The 14,993-nt window shown below is 38.7% G+C and overlaps 2 long non-coding RNA genes across 7 annotated transcripts in view; one reads left to right on the top strand and one right to left on the bottom strand.

The window, feature by feature from the left end:
* The window catches only part of LOC111924547 (uncharacterized), a 64,537-nt gene that overhangs the window by 7,767 nt on the left and 41,777 nt on the right, over window positions 1-14,993 (bottom strand). The window lies entirely within an intron of this gene.
* LOC111924548 (uncharacterized) overlaps window positions 1-14,993 on the top strand; it is a 68,291-nt gene that overhangs the window by 27,992 nt on the left and 25,306 nt on the right. For 5 of the 6 annotated variants that reach the window (XR_015284928.1, XR_015284929.1, XR_015284927.1 and 2 more), the window contains exons 4-5: window positions 12,908-13,192; window positions 13,855-13,962. This is a non-coding gene — a long non-coding RNA (uncharacterized LOC111924548). Of the gene's footprint in view, window positions 1-10,965; window positions 11,085-12,907; window positions 13,193-13,854; window positions 13,963-14,993 lie in introns of all 6 variants that reach the window. The other variant, XR_015284930.1, reaches the window with a different exon arrangement.

Genomic DNA, 14,993 nt, shown 5'->3' with positions numbered 1-14,993 from the left:
AATTATGATGGATATGGGCAGTGGCATTTGTCATAGTCCTAAAGACCTCCACTTTTGTCACCCTGAAAATTAAGCCTTCTGATTATGTTTTCATAATTTTATTTACTTTCCCATGGAAGTCCTATAATCATAAGTTGTTTATCACATTCCTTCTAAGAAATGTCTTTTGATGGACATTTCTCATGACCAGTGTGATTGGGAAGGTGGTAACTTAATTATCCAATCCCTGGTCATTGTCGAGAATCTATAAATACTGGAGTCAGAGAATAAAGTGAGGGGGTTTTGTTCAGACACTAAGTGGTTGTGAGTCATTTCATGTCCTTTAGCAACATACTCTTAGGGAAAGTTCGAGAGGAAAGAGGAGATTCTTTGCAGTATGTGCTGGAAGGAAGTAGTCTGGGCTTTACCATGGTCCATTGAGGCTCATACCCTGCTCACCAGGGCTTCCTTCTCCATGAAATCAGGCACTTTTACTTATGGATTGATGACAGACCTGACCTTCTGCATCTTCTTTGGGAGAGGAAGTATAAAGGGAAAGAAAACTCATGGTGAATCCTCTTTTCAGAGGAACTTGAGGACTTCAGCAGCTTTTGAGCCTTTTGTGTATTTCATCTTCCTCTTTCCTTGAATGGGAAATACAGGACATACTGTGAAATTCATTAGGAGCGGCACACTCTATCTCACTCTAATTCCTTTTCATCATGTTTGCATAAATAAGGGATTCACTGTATGTAAAAAGCATTAAAAGGATAAAGTTACTTGGATTATTTTTTATAAGCAGAAAAATACATCAATCTCCTTTAATTGGGGTCTCTTATGGAAAAGGACCAAGATGCTCATCTGAAAAAAATTTCCCTGGAAGAGCAAATGATGTTTGAATACCACATTTTTGTCACCTGAAGTAGATCGTTGATACTCTTAAGCAAACTGCTTGATGCCATTACAGCAGATACTCTATAATTGTCTTACACCAACCATCAGGTAGCAATAAATGCATTATAAAAGCAGGCATCTCTTTCAGGCACAAATCCAAGTTCTTGAATGATAAATGTGCTAAAGATTTCTGCACCTCTGTGTTCCTTTGGTGATTGAGACAACAGTCTCAATAACACTCTCCTTGTACTCACAGCCTTTTTCTCTTTGCTTTTCTCAAAAATTTTGGAAACTAAAAAGCCTGCCAACCAGACATCCACTAATTATTCTTGCCTAGACAGGATCCTCAAATTCAAATCTCTTCTGGAAGTATATGTAAGTGAATTGTTCTTTAAAGAGAAGAAATCTGTAAATCTCTTTTCCCTTAAACACAACTCTCCTCTCACTTTTGATGTAACCATCTCAAAGTACTCTCTGCATATTGTGCTTTGTTTGGCATGGGCTGGATCATGAAACAACAGTCTGGTTCTTAGGCATTGGAGTATCTATGTGGATATAATGTAGTATATTGCTTATAGTGAGATTCATCCTAGATTTTAGTTCTTTATTCCTCCATAATCATTGGCCTTTGTTTGTTATCCATAATACTGTATCAAATACTTTCATCACTAATTCAGATCCAAAATCTGGTGACTAAACCAAGATTGCATCTGATATTGCCACAGTAGGGATATATGCTAAACTTATCCCAGATTTTCCAGGTTTACATTAACAGTGATATAATCAGGTAAATAAAATCTCCAGCATGTCTAAAGGGAAGGTGATTATATTTCAAGGTCCATAAGTGATTGAAAAAGGGAATGCCAATTGTTTTTTTCATTGTTTTTTCCCCAAGTGATGCTATCTCTGGATAAACAAATAAATAGTTTGGCAATGGAATGTGTGTTGCTGTTTGTGCTGGACCAGAAATGTCAATAACTAAGGCATTTCACCTTGCATCCTCACCTTTCCAGAGCATTATATTCACTCCTGCAGGAGCCAAGAAATGCTAGAAGACTCAACAATTGTAAATGAAAGCACAATCACATCTGTAATATTTCTGTACTGATTACATGAGAAAGAGTAGCGCAGACCAGATTCCTGTTTCCCAGGGACAGAGCTCTGTAGTAACATACAGTCTATAAAGAGAAAGTGGCATTAAAAATCCACAGAGTAAAAAAATCTGCTATTACATTTAGTTAAAAAAAAAGCCACCACATTAGATTGTCTGGAAAAACTTGTGAGGCAGCCAGCCTCAAGGGAGCAGAGGGGAGCCAAGAGTTCCTGTCAAAGTCCAGCTTCATTTGGCTGGATGATGCAGGGGTGGTGGGCTGGGCTGGTCCAGCCTGTGCCTGCAGTGGCTGCTCTGGCTGCATGGCCTGGGAAGTGTGAGCACCCACTGTGTCCCCACTGCCCCACAGCTCCCTCACCAAAGAGCCACCCAGGAGCCAAACCTGACATGAAAATTTGCTGTACAAAGCACCTGTATAATCTGATGTTTCTGCCAGCTCCTGCTGTCTCCTGAGCAGCCTCTGGTGCCAAGGCTTGTGCAGTCAGGAGGGCCGATGTTCCCCAGGCACAGACATTGCCCCAGCAGCTCGATGGCAGGGCAGTGGTGTCCCCAGCACTGAAACAGGGACGTGCGTCATGTTCTCCACCAGTTTGGTCCCATCTCTGATCTGCCCTGCTGTCTTCACTTGGGGGAACTGGGATGGGGCCAAGGATGGTGGGGACATCTCCCTGAGGCCAGGCCACCACCCTCAGCACCCAGCCTCCTTTGGCTGGGAATATCCAGCCCCTACCAATGAGTCCAGCTGCAGTAGCAGCAAAGCAGCTTTAATGAGCATTTATCCCTTATGCAGGGATATAAATAACCTTAAAAATACAGAAAATACATAGTCAGAGTGAGAATGCCCTAAGGGAGGACAAGGAAGAAGTGCAAGCTTCTAACTACCTCAAGCTCTCACTGGCAATGTACCTTCCCAATTAAAAGACATGGGAAAATATCAATTTCCCAAATCTTTCTGCAATCTCTGCAGTGGTCAGGAAAAGGCACTTTGAAATGTTCTTGCTGAGGAAGTATGGGTTTTATTCTTTTAATGTTCATTTCCAAGTTTAACACATGCACAGTGATTTTTGTAATCTTGAAGATGTATTTTAATTGATTTCCCAAGTATTTTAAGGTCTATTAATTCCAAGGATCCTGCAAACGCTGCATTTTCTATATTCCAGCTGCTGTTTTAATCATGTTCATTAGCAGAATTACTTTTACCTGCCAGTGAATATTTTACATTGCATTAATAAATCTTCTGTTTGCTATCAGAACTGAGCAGACAAATAAAATAAAATATTGAAGTGTGTGAGTTTCCTCATGGGTCTAACACTGTTCTATTATGTCATTCTACCAAGGGATTTAAGTAGATTTGAATTTAAAGGTGACAAAATTAAAAACATGTGCATAATATTCAAAAGGGTGTACTTTTACATTATTAACAGTATATTCTTTTTCCACATTAGAAATCAGCCAGCTTTTCTCATATGCTTTGTTGTGGTGAAAGTCTGATGAAAAGTCTGCTTTTTCTCAGAGGAATAATTGGCAGTTGCCATATCCAGTACTTTACATACTGTATGATCAGTTAATTTTCATACATTTTATGAGCAGCATAAAAAATACAGATATTAATACATTATATCCTCCAAATTTCAGACTGTATACCCCTTAAAAGAGAAAGACCTGCCTGATACAAAAGTCTTTTTGCTCATATTGTTTTCACAGCATTCTCAATCAATTTTTCTAAAACCTCTGAAATTCTGCCAGCATCACACATGCACGGAAGATAAAATGAAACAGCAATTAATCCAATCATCTTTGATTTAACATTAATGTAACTGAGTGCATTAGGCCTTGTTTTACATGCGACTGTGTTGTTCCGGCTACACTTTAGAGAGCCCCCAAATTAGCCAATTCACAAACCTTAATTGAACCAAGAAGGATGAGGGTATTCCACTTGGTATGGCCCTTCTGGAACGTGTCTGTGCCCTGAGGAAGGACGGCAGATTAACAAAGTGAAGACTGACAACTCCAGGACAGCAAGAACTGAAAACGTGAGATGCTGCAGAGCCTACGTTCAGCTGTGCACTGCTTTCTGCAAAGCTACGTCAGGAAATCGGGGTGATCAGGACTTCCAGGGAAGAAACTCTGCATCCAGGAAGTCCCTTATCCTGTGACCCTTGTGTGGTCCCACCGATGAGAGCAAGACCCATGCGTGCAAAAAGAGTGAAGCATGTGGTCACACATTTGTAGGGTGAAGGAGCCGACTGGTGAGCACCCCTCTTTACTGCTCTGTGAATACTGGCACATGGCAAAATTATTCATTTTATTCTAATAGTAAGCCTGGAAATTAAGAAGTATTAGGACTAATTGTACTGTGGTACAATTACAACAGAGCTTTAAACTACAGAGATGACTTAGCTGTCTGTTTTGCATTTTGTTCTTTGCATGTTGAAGGTTTGCTGACAGAGATGTAATATTTCCTGAAGATACATCCTTTCATTGTATCCCTCATCTGAATATGGTTTTGATTTTATGGGAAGGGTTGAACTTAAAGATTGTCACTCAATCACATGGACACCAAGCAAAGTTCAATTGCAGTACAGCTTTCGTTAAGGATTCATTAAGAGACACTTCATATAAAGTGCTACCACATTCTCTTTCATACTTTTTTTTTTCTCTCCCTACCCCCACTTTTTTTTCCTTTTTTTTTTTTTTTTTTGCAGCTGAGAATAATTAACTGTTCTTTTGTGAGTGTCATTTGTTCTCAAGGAATTAAATGCCACCTTATTTCTCAGAACAAGAATTCAACTGTCATAATTATAGCTTCATTTCAGGAGAAAAAAAATCATAATTTATTACAAATTGTTCAGCATGTGAAATAGGTTTAAATGTCTTTGAAAGTAAATTGTGGCATGTCACGAAGGGCTTTTGCCCATCACTGTAATTGATTTATAATTTTTGCATTTAAAATTAACAACATTCATCCATTGTTCTCCTATTATATAAGGCTCTGGCAGGGAGTTGAGAGTTTTGTGTTCAGTTCTGGTCACCACATTACTGTAATGACAATAATAAAGTTTTAATAGCTTAGGAGATATAAATGATATATAGAAGTGAAGCCAATACCAGTATTAAAAAAAAACTTCAGACTGAAAATAGTTTTAGAAAAATATACTATGTCTGAGAAAAAATGAGTAAAAGGAGGATTTATCTGAATTGTGTTAACTTTAAAACACAAGAAAGCTAGACTTGATTCTAAAGTTTACATTAAAGTGACCTACCAAAAATAGAGAAAATATATCAAAATTAATTTTAAAGTAATTGGGCAAAACTAGTTCAATAGGGTTCCTACATGTCAAACCATTGGTCTTTTTCTTACCCCAGAAAGCTTCAACTGATAGCTGCAGAACTGTGACCTCTCCTTGCTTTTTAAAACTGCCAAACAGTTGCAGAGCAGCAAAAAGAACAATTTCATTTTGTTCTGGGCAATGTCAGTGTTGTGGTACGTTCAAGCGTCACAACTGCCCATCCGTTTATCAAAGAGGCTGAATTTATGGAATAATAACGTTGAACAACATAATAATGTCATTGGACAAAGACAAAACTGAGATAATAACATTAAGCAGTGCTGATCATACCCAGAGAAACGGAAAAATAAAAGTAGTTACTGAGAATGCATAGTAAATACAGAAAAAATCACATAACTCCAGATCCCGGATGAAAGATTGCACTTACTGGTTTTTAAATATTGTCTGTGATTCTGGCCTCAGCAGTTTCTTCAGGTTTATTTAATTTCATTGATGTCATCAGGTATCACACATAATGACATTAGAGTAGATGAAAACAGAATTAGTCCCATTAACTAATTATTCTACACACAGTTATGGGACAGAGAGAGAAATTAATGAAGAAAGATGAGAAGACTGATTTTGTCAGTTCTGCCAGATAAACAACAGGAAACAGATTCCCAGTTGCTCACAGAGATTCCTGTTGTGGTCTCCATCCTTTGGACTGCACAGCCCCCAAAGGTTACATACAGTGAATACAAATGAGAGAAGAAAAGACTGATTAATTTACTTTCTTTTTTGTTTAAAAGCAAAGAATACCAACCCTCTCTAGGGTGTATAGAGATCATCACTCCAGAAACTTCCAAGATACTGTTTCTCTAATTTAAGGCTAACAAAAGTGATTTACAATCTAACTCTGTCCCATAAAACCAGCTTCTAGTATTTTACTCTTTTTGTGATGCCTGTTATGTGGAATCACATTTCCTGAAGCTTTACATTTTCCAAAGAAGCAATCAGCAATGAAATTACATCTTTATCATTGACACCTTCATCAACCAAATAATATTAAAAAATGCATCATGCTGGGTTTTGTTTGGGTTTGGTTTGATTTTTTTTCAGGTTAACAAAGCAAAGGATTAATATCAAATCAGGGTGGAGAAACTAAGTCAAAACCATGAAATATAGCCCAATCCTGTTGGAGTCCCTACAAAAAAGGTGGGTTCTGGGGGAGTCTGTGGCAGACAGGGGTGCACAGAGTGCACCAGTCGAACAGCAAAGGTTGCCATCTTCTAGTGAAGCAGAGGCAGCTCAAGGACATCAGTCTTTCCTCCTCCTCCTCCTTGTCTCTGGAAAATTTTCTCCCCAAGCATTTTGCATACATAGCTTATGATGGTCACTGCCCCTTCTGCAGACCAGTAAACAAGGAGTGTTCCCCAGAACACTTTCTTTTCCACATACACCTGCAAAAACAAGTCCCAGTCTGGCAGATGCCATGAAGACCATGAGGTGATTCCAAACAAAGACATGGGGCAGAGCGGGGAGAGGTAGTTGTTCTGACCAAACCAAGCACTTCCAAACTCTGCAGTGAAAGAACAGGACCATGCTGTCCTCACACTGCAGAGAAGCCTGCTGGAATCTCACACTGCTGGGAAACAAGGGCAGTTTCCTCTAGTAAAAATATTGTCACGTAATGTTGTCAAGGTCAGTGTCAGTTTGGATTACCTGCCATGCGAGTGCCAGTCATGCATGTTCTGCTTGCCTTGGGCTAGTCTAACTCATGTTCAAACTTTTCAATGATGTTAACACCAACATCCTCAGTGGCTGATATGGGGCAGCCATAATGTAGATTTTGCTGTATAGCAGCTGGTTTTAGTAGCTGGTGCATCAAGTCTGTGTTACCATAAAATCTTTTTTCTCCTTTTATAAAGCACATATAGCTTGTCTTCACACTCTAATCCAGTCATTCAACAGTGAGCTTCCTCACACTGAAAACATGCAGTGAAAACTATCTTAGAGCTGAATCACCAATACCCCTAAGAATGGTGGCTCTCACTCCCTATTCCACCCCAGCATCTGCTTCTGGAGGTTGTTGGATTGCTTCTTCTCAGTGTATGGAAGTTAAAACATACATGGAGAGAAATGAATTCCTAATTTAACATACCCCTTCTGGGTTTCTCTTGTGTTTCAGGACTGCTGTAATGATCTGCTGCAATAAACTGCTGCCTCTAGCAATCATCTTCTGTGCCTGCCCACCACCTCCTTTCCCCAGCAATGCCCTGGGGCTCTGTAGCACACAGCTAACAAAGCTAAATTCCTACACCTGCCCTGTCCTACTTCCTTAACCCTTATCATCCTTTGCACATCACCACACACAATCCATCCCACTCCCAAACTTGAGAACTGGAAATTTTGTACAAAGGGTGTTCTATATATCCTTTTTTTTTTTTTTTTTCCAGGACCTTGCTCAATTTCTTGAAATTACTCAGGAGTTATTTTCAAGGTCAACATGTATTTGCCATTAACATTTTTGTGGTTTAGATAGTTCTTCTGACACATGGTGATGTCTCAACCTCAGCAGAGCTTGGAGGGAAAAACTGGGAAGGGAAATAAGGACAGGGATGCTGCAGCTTCACCTTAGGGTAGGAATTGCTGCCAGGAACCAGGCTAGAGGCAAGGAAATGGTATGGAGCATGTGCTGAGGGGTAGTCTGAAAGCTGAGTCTATCAGGCAGTTGTCACCAGTGTCTGATGTGTAATATAAACAATTGGGCTGATTTTTGAATCACAGTCACACTCAACATTTATACCCACTGAATACCAAAAGGGATGATATGTCTGCTCTGACTTGGGCCAAAATTGCCACTGCATCTGAAATAGCACATACTTTCAAGTAACCAGGTCAGATTTGAACCAGTGACCCAAGCAAAAGGCTCTTTGTGCTCCAATTATCAGATTAATCTTGGCCCCTGTGATCGCTTCTAAACTTCATGAATTTTATTAGAAGGTTTTGCAAAGATCAGATTTATGTCATTCCACCTTCTAAAATCAACTGCTGCACAATATACCATACATAATAGCAGTGTCCACATTTTACACCCATTTTATGAGCCGTATTCTTTATTCTTTTATTTTACAGGGAAAAAATGACAACTTGTCAAAAAGGGAGGGATTTATTTCTATTGCTCCCTTTGTGTAGAGAGAATGTGCAGTGTGATGGTGCTTTGGTTTTGCAATGATCTTCCTTGTAGACCACCATAAAAAAATCTTTTATTTTGCTCCATCTCAGGCAAAGTTATAACCTCGTCCAGGTTATGCTTATCTTAATGCTAGCAAATTATGTCTTTTTTTTTTTTTTTTCATCTTCAGTAATATGGAATTACCATCATTTGAAAGAACTGTTTAGGTTCCTTGACCAGAAGAGGCGTTTAACTATGTCATGTGTGATGTATGGTGCATTTAATTGCTCTGTGCAGCTATTCAAAGAGCATTCAGAAGTAATCATTTAGCATTAATATCCTGGGGCAATTCAAGGTCACAGTACATTAAAAACTAATTCAGAGTAGTTCTAGAATGCATTTTTCATATACAGAGATACATAATTCTTTTATGATAAAAGTGACAATGGCATTGCAGCATGATGAGGGGATGTGGGTATTCTAAATATCTGTTACTGGTCTTATTGTAAAAGCAGAAAGACACCTTTTGACCGTTACTCAACATTTACTAATTTCCAGTATGCTCAACACATTTAGGTAAGTGGTGATGAACAAATACGCTTACAAACTTGTTTTAGAAGTATTTTTAACTAAGAGTACCTAATTTCTCTTTTGCTGCTCTTCCTAGAAGTCAAACTTCTGGGCAGATTTTTATGGACAGACCAGCTTGAAACAATTCTAACATATCCACACCTAGTTACTTATGTGTTTGGTACTGCCATGCAACAATTCGAAATAAAACTGCTTTTTTTTTTTTTTTTTTTTCCTTAAAATGATTGATTTTAGATATGGCAAAGGAGAAAGAAAACATGAGGACAACATTGCCCTGAGGAGCTGCAGGGCAAGTCCTCCCAGAGCAGTCACCCCCCTCTCCCAGGGAGAGGAAATTCCCTTGAGTTAAGAGTGCAAAACACAGAAAACACAAATATCAAAGAGATATGTACAGCCCACATGCATTAGAGCACCATTAGGTGTAAAATTATTTATAGCTTCCCTTGTCACACTTGCACTTTTACCCACACACTGTACAAAAGAGATACTGGCAACCTGCAAGTCAGATCTCATTTCTCAGAAGGAGAAAACATAGAATTAAAAAATCATTGCTGCTTCACAGTTTTACCCAACAGCCATTTTATGCTCCCTTAGAATGCCCAGAGTGCCCAGATAAGAAGCTGTTCAGGTTGTGCAGCTTTTGAGGAAATCAGGTATATTCTATTGATGCAACAGGACCTCAGCTTGGGAGGAAGAGTCTGAACTGAGCTCAAGCCCAGAACAATCCCCTTCTGCAGGGGCTGTACGAGCCTTCCCTCAGACTGGGAGGCTACAGCTGGTGCCGGAAGCTGGAATTGGAAACTAAGCAGATCAAAGCTATGTCACTTGGGTCTGTACAAGCTGCACTTGCACTTCACACTTCTGCTCTCCTACACAGATATAAAACTTGAACTGAGGACCATCACTTTTTAGCTCTGAGGATGACAGCAGATGAAACACAATATATAAGCATCAAGAATTGAGTATTGGACACCTGCTGATGCACAGTGAATTAAAGCACAGTCAAAGGCAGAGGCTGCCAGACACCAGTTTTTCTGTTTCTATTAAAAAAGAAAAAAGTAAAAGGTTGGTTGCAAAGGGAACCATGAACAGAAACAATGGTGTAGGCAAGAGGTTGAGTGATGTGTTATATCACATGCTATTTTCTCACTTCTTTCTTCCATTTTTATATAACCAATGAAGTTTATAATAAAATAAGCACTTAAATTATTAGTATTGGAATGCAAAATCCACTGATGAGCAGGCAGGCTGTATCCCTCATCATCAGCATTACTGATATCTGCTGCATCTCGGTGTCCTTATTTCTTATTTTAAGGTTTTCACTGACCTTTACTGCATTTTAATAAACACCTAATTTCTAAAGTCTAATTTCAGATTTTAATTTCTAATTTCTAATTTCAAAATGCCACCCTCAAAAGAGACACAGGTAGCAAGCCTGAAGCAAAGCATCTATGGAATGCTGGGCTAACGTTCCTAAATGGTGGAAATTGTGGAATGTACTAGCTTTTTATAAATTATCTCACATAGCAGCCTGATAATCAACCTGATAATCATCCCTCCATTAGATACATTAGATCAAAGTGAAAGTTTTAATGTAGAGTTCAGCAGAAATTGCTGAACATAAGAAATCCTGGTACAACTAAAGCAGCAATTCCTCTTTAGGCAAAAAAAAAAAAAAGAAAATTGGAAAGGTGATATTTGGAAACTTGCTAGTATGCAGAAATAGCCTGAACTCAACTGAGGTACCTCAGATATGATAACAAGTGCATTAATATATCCAAACAAATGCAGAAACAAGGGAGCTGGTAACAATAACTCTACAGTCAAAATGCTCTAATTCCAGTCCTAAGCCACCACCTAAACTGTAAAGATCTTTTCTTGTGCACATCTCTGTTTTACTTTGGTCTTTCTCCTCCACCCTCTTAAAATGTCCTTCTTTTCTGTAGTGCACAGCAGCTCCACAAGTTCCTCACAAGCAAAGTTCATCAGTAGTGAAAGGACTTGTGGAAACAGTGAATTGCAGGAGTGTGTGGAAGAAAATGCTAAAATCATCCTGAAAATATTTGTAAGCAATACCTCTCAGAACTTTATTTTTTAAATAACATATATCATGCTACAGTACACATTAGTGTACTGTAGTAGCATTGCATTTCTCTTTCTTATTATTTCTCTGGAGGCAAGCATTAGTCTTTGTGTATCAGAATCCAAAATACTTTTAGTAAAAGTTTATATAAGACTAAGGAAATGAAAATATTTTTTCAGTTCTGTGACCTTTTCAGTTTGGGGCACTAAATCAGTTTTTGTGAGGAATCAAAGACATCTAAAACTGAGTCTCAGTTTAAAACATAAATTTTAGTAACTAAATTCAACTTCATTTAGATTTTGACCTGATATAAATAAGATATTAAAAATAAAAGTGTTGATAAACAACATATTTCAACAATAACCTTTTCACATTAAAATATCTGTGTATTGATAATGTTATTGTAATCAAGGATATATTTTTATTTTATTGCTCTAAACTGTTGTACTGTCTGATACAACTGCACAGTAGTGGTAAAAGAATGGGAACTATTAACATCCCTTTAATGATTAACATTCTTTTGGAGCATCTTCCAGTGTGCAAGAGCTGTTTGTCACCAAAAGCTCAGACCCTCTCTTTGTCTTTGAGAGCTGATACCTGAATATAAAAGACAACTGGAAAGCCTAAGAAACAACTAGGCATGAAGGGCAACGAGGATAATAGTTAAAATCACAATGACACACAGATAGATGTTTATGTTTTGACTTAGTTTCACTTTCTAGATGACCAGTCTTAATTAGCTCAGCAGTCCAGATAAACATCTGCATAAGTATTAGCAGGCTTTTTTCTATCAGTGAAATATTGAAACAGGTTTCAAATTAAGTATATTCACAAATACTCTGCTGTGTTGAGAACTTCTTAGGCATGTGTAATGCAGAGCTATCCAGAAACGCGCTGCTGTCACTGTGCCACGCTGTGTACAAAGAGACCTTGTGCCCACAAAAAAGAGCATTCACACATGGTTTTCCTGCTAGCTAACAGATGGACAAACATGTCCAAAGGACCAGTTATTTTGACTTTATTGATTTCCAGTTTCAAATCAGAGGAAGGTCAGAAAGCCACCGCTGTGGCATCAAGAGAAAACTGAATATGGCACACAAAGCAGCACAGAGTCACAATGTCCAGTCAGGCAGGGTAACAAGTAGGCTTTCAGACAGACCTCAGTCCACATAGAGCTCCCAGTGACTTTACTGAGAACCTGACAAATCTCAACATTCCCATTTCCTACCCAATACCCATCTGGTATTATCACTGTGAATTCATTATCCTGGTCTTTTTCTGTAGTTGGCCAATGTGATACAGTACAATGAACAATCCTGTTTTTCTGTTTCCCAGTCTCATTAGCTTATGGCTTATTAGGTTTTTGCTTTAAAATTCAGATCTTTAAAATCAAAATCTGCAGAAAACAAATGGAAATGTCACATGGCTTCTACTGTAGTCATCTTATAGGCAAAATAATGAATTTTTGAAGTACCTTATAACTATGTGACATGAAGAACCCATTCAGAAAATCAATAAAATAAAAGATCTTTAAAGAAAGTAAGTAGATGGCATTTAACAACTAGACCTATTCATCCTGTTGGGGAGTATTTTTAATATGCTTTCAAGGTTTTCCACCCAACATTTCACATTCCATTTGAGCAGTCTGATTCCAGAAAGTGCTACACAGACAGTGTGATGACCTTTGCAACACAAAGGCAATGAATTCAAACCCTCTTGTCTGTAGCTGGTGCTGCCATAGAGGAGAGAATAGATAGGAAGAACTGGATATATGGCAATTTTCTTTTTATACTATCTGTTTACAGGGACCACATGTTCCTATCTTCGAGGATTTGTAATTCCTAACCAGACCTCTTCCAAAAGGTGACAGTCAGGACAGGACAGAGTCAAGATGGAGCAGGCACAGGGATGGCACATCCCCTCTCACCTTCCCCAGGTACTTCCTGGGGGCTACACTCACCTTTGCCATGGCAATTCACCCCAGCTGCTGTGCACCTCTGCAGGCTGAGCAGGAGGACAAAGCAGAAGACAAAGGGAAGAAGAACAGATCACTGCAGAAGGATCATGCAGTGTCCTGAATAAATGTACAGGTAATTTTAACCTGCCTGATCAAATTACTTTGGTCCTTGGGAACAAATCATTTCAGTGGGGTTCTGGTTTAAACACACTTTGCTGGGGGTGACAGACTATGCACTGATTTTCTGCACCTTCAAATCTCCCCAGTTATAACTTGTGAGGGGAAGATAAAATCTTCTGTATTAAAAAGCACACACAGGAATTATGTCGCAAAGGAGACATCAGAACAGCAAACTTAATGACTTAATATTGTACAATATAAAATCATTCCAGTTGAATAACTTTTAATTTATTATAATACATAGATGCCAATTATGCCTGATTTATTAAGAGAAGTTCAGCAATGCCAAGGCCCTGTGTTTAAGTGGTTGCCATGGTACCCAGCTTTTACAAGGACATCTTAAGGATCATTAAAGTGTCAAGGTGATAAGTTTGACACTCAGTGGATTTAATGATGGATGATAATAATGTTACCTCTTCACATCCTAAAACACATAGGATTCAGGAGGTACAAATTTTAAGAATTTTTTTTGAAAGAGACTAGCTGGAGCTAACATTAAATATGTTAACTCAGACTACACTCTGCTCTCTTTAGTGTAAATTCCGTAACCTCAGGTTTTTTTAGTGTTTTTAGGTTGCCACATTTCCTCAAAGCATCTTAACCTGCTTTTATCAGATCTCACAGGCTTACCCCTGACCAGGGACTCCTGAGCAGCACAGGAAATCATTCCGAGGCTGAACACTGCCAATCCAGCTCCTAGCAGCTCTGACAGAATATTTGATGGTAAGAAGGGAATTGGGGAAAAAAAAAAAAAGAAAAAAAAAAAAAGAGAGAATCTCTGCTGTGTACTGTGAAAGAGACCTGATGGCAATATGTTCTGCATCTAAGCATCTAAACTTTACCCCAGCTGTCAAGCAAAACCAATTCATCTCACATTGGACATATAACAACCTTAGGCTGCTAATGACTTTCAGCTACTTGCATAAACCTGATGCAAGCCGGTAATTTGAATACAAAAGGATCTGGAGGCCTGAGCACAACCCAGACTTAAAGATGCACACATAGGAACTGATGGTGCTTGGTTTTTTGCCTCTTTTTAATTTAATATGTTCTCTCGTGGCATTCTTTTAGGTGCTTGTTTCTGTTCTGGTGCAAGAGAACATCTTTTAGCAAAGTAGCTGCACAGGAAGGAGGGCTCTCACTGCCACACAGCATTATACCACCTTCCTAACAGCAGCAGCCACCACACAGTCTGCTCTTTTTTTAAAATACAGTATCCTTGTGCTTTTCTCTTTTAACCTGCCAGGAGTTTTACTCATATAACATCTTCTCTGAAAAAAAAAATGGTTTAGTCACCTTGCAAGCTGTAAAGTGGTGGGACTATGTACCTCCCTTCAGTCTGCTGACAATGTCATCAGGCTGACAATTCCTAGAATACCACTGCTAATTTCAAGCCTTAGTTCTGTTCAGAGCTAAAATCAGCATCATTTTCATGTAGCAATTTACCAGTTTATCCTCACTATGGATTAGAGTCGGACTTAACAATCTCTTTTAAAAAGCAAATCTCTTACACTGATACAGTTTTCAACCTGCCCATTGGACTGGTGTAAATAAAAGACAAGGGATTACAGATCTAAAACCCAAACTCACCACTAGCAGCCAGCACTTGTGCCTATTAAGCTGTGCTTCGTTGCCAAGCATCGCTATGCCAGGTACTCCATGTCTAGTGTAAACACATTTGACAAGCATAATCACAGTTTAGCTCTAGTGTCTTCTAGTAAAGCTACTCTATTGACATGAGAATAATAGTCTAG

This window comes from Cyanistes caeruleus, chromosome 1 (genome assembly GCF_971803275.1).
Source record: "Cyanistes caeruleus chromosome 1, bCyaCae1.hap1.1, whole genome shotgun sequence".
NCBI classification, from domain to species: domain Eukaryota; kingdom Metazoa; phylum Chordata; class Aves; order Passeriformes; family Paridae; genus Cyanistes; species Cyanistes caeruleus.
This window is presented reverse-complemented; position numbering and strand designations above follow the sequence as displayed.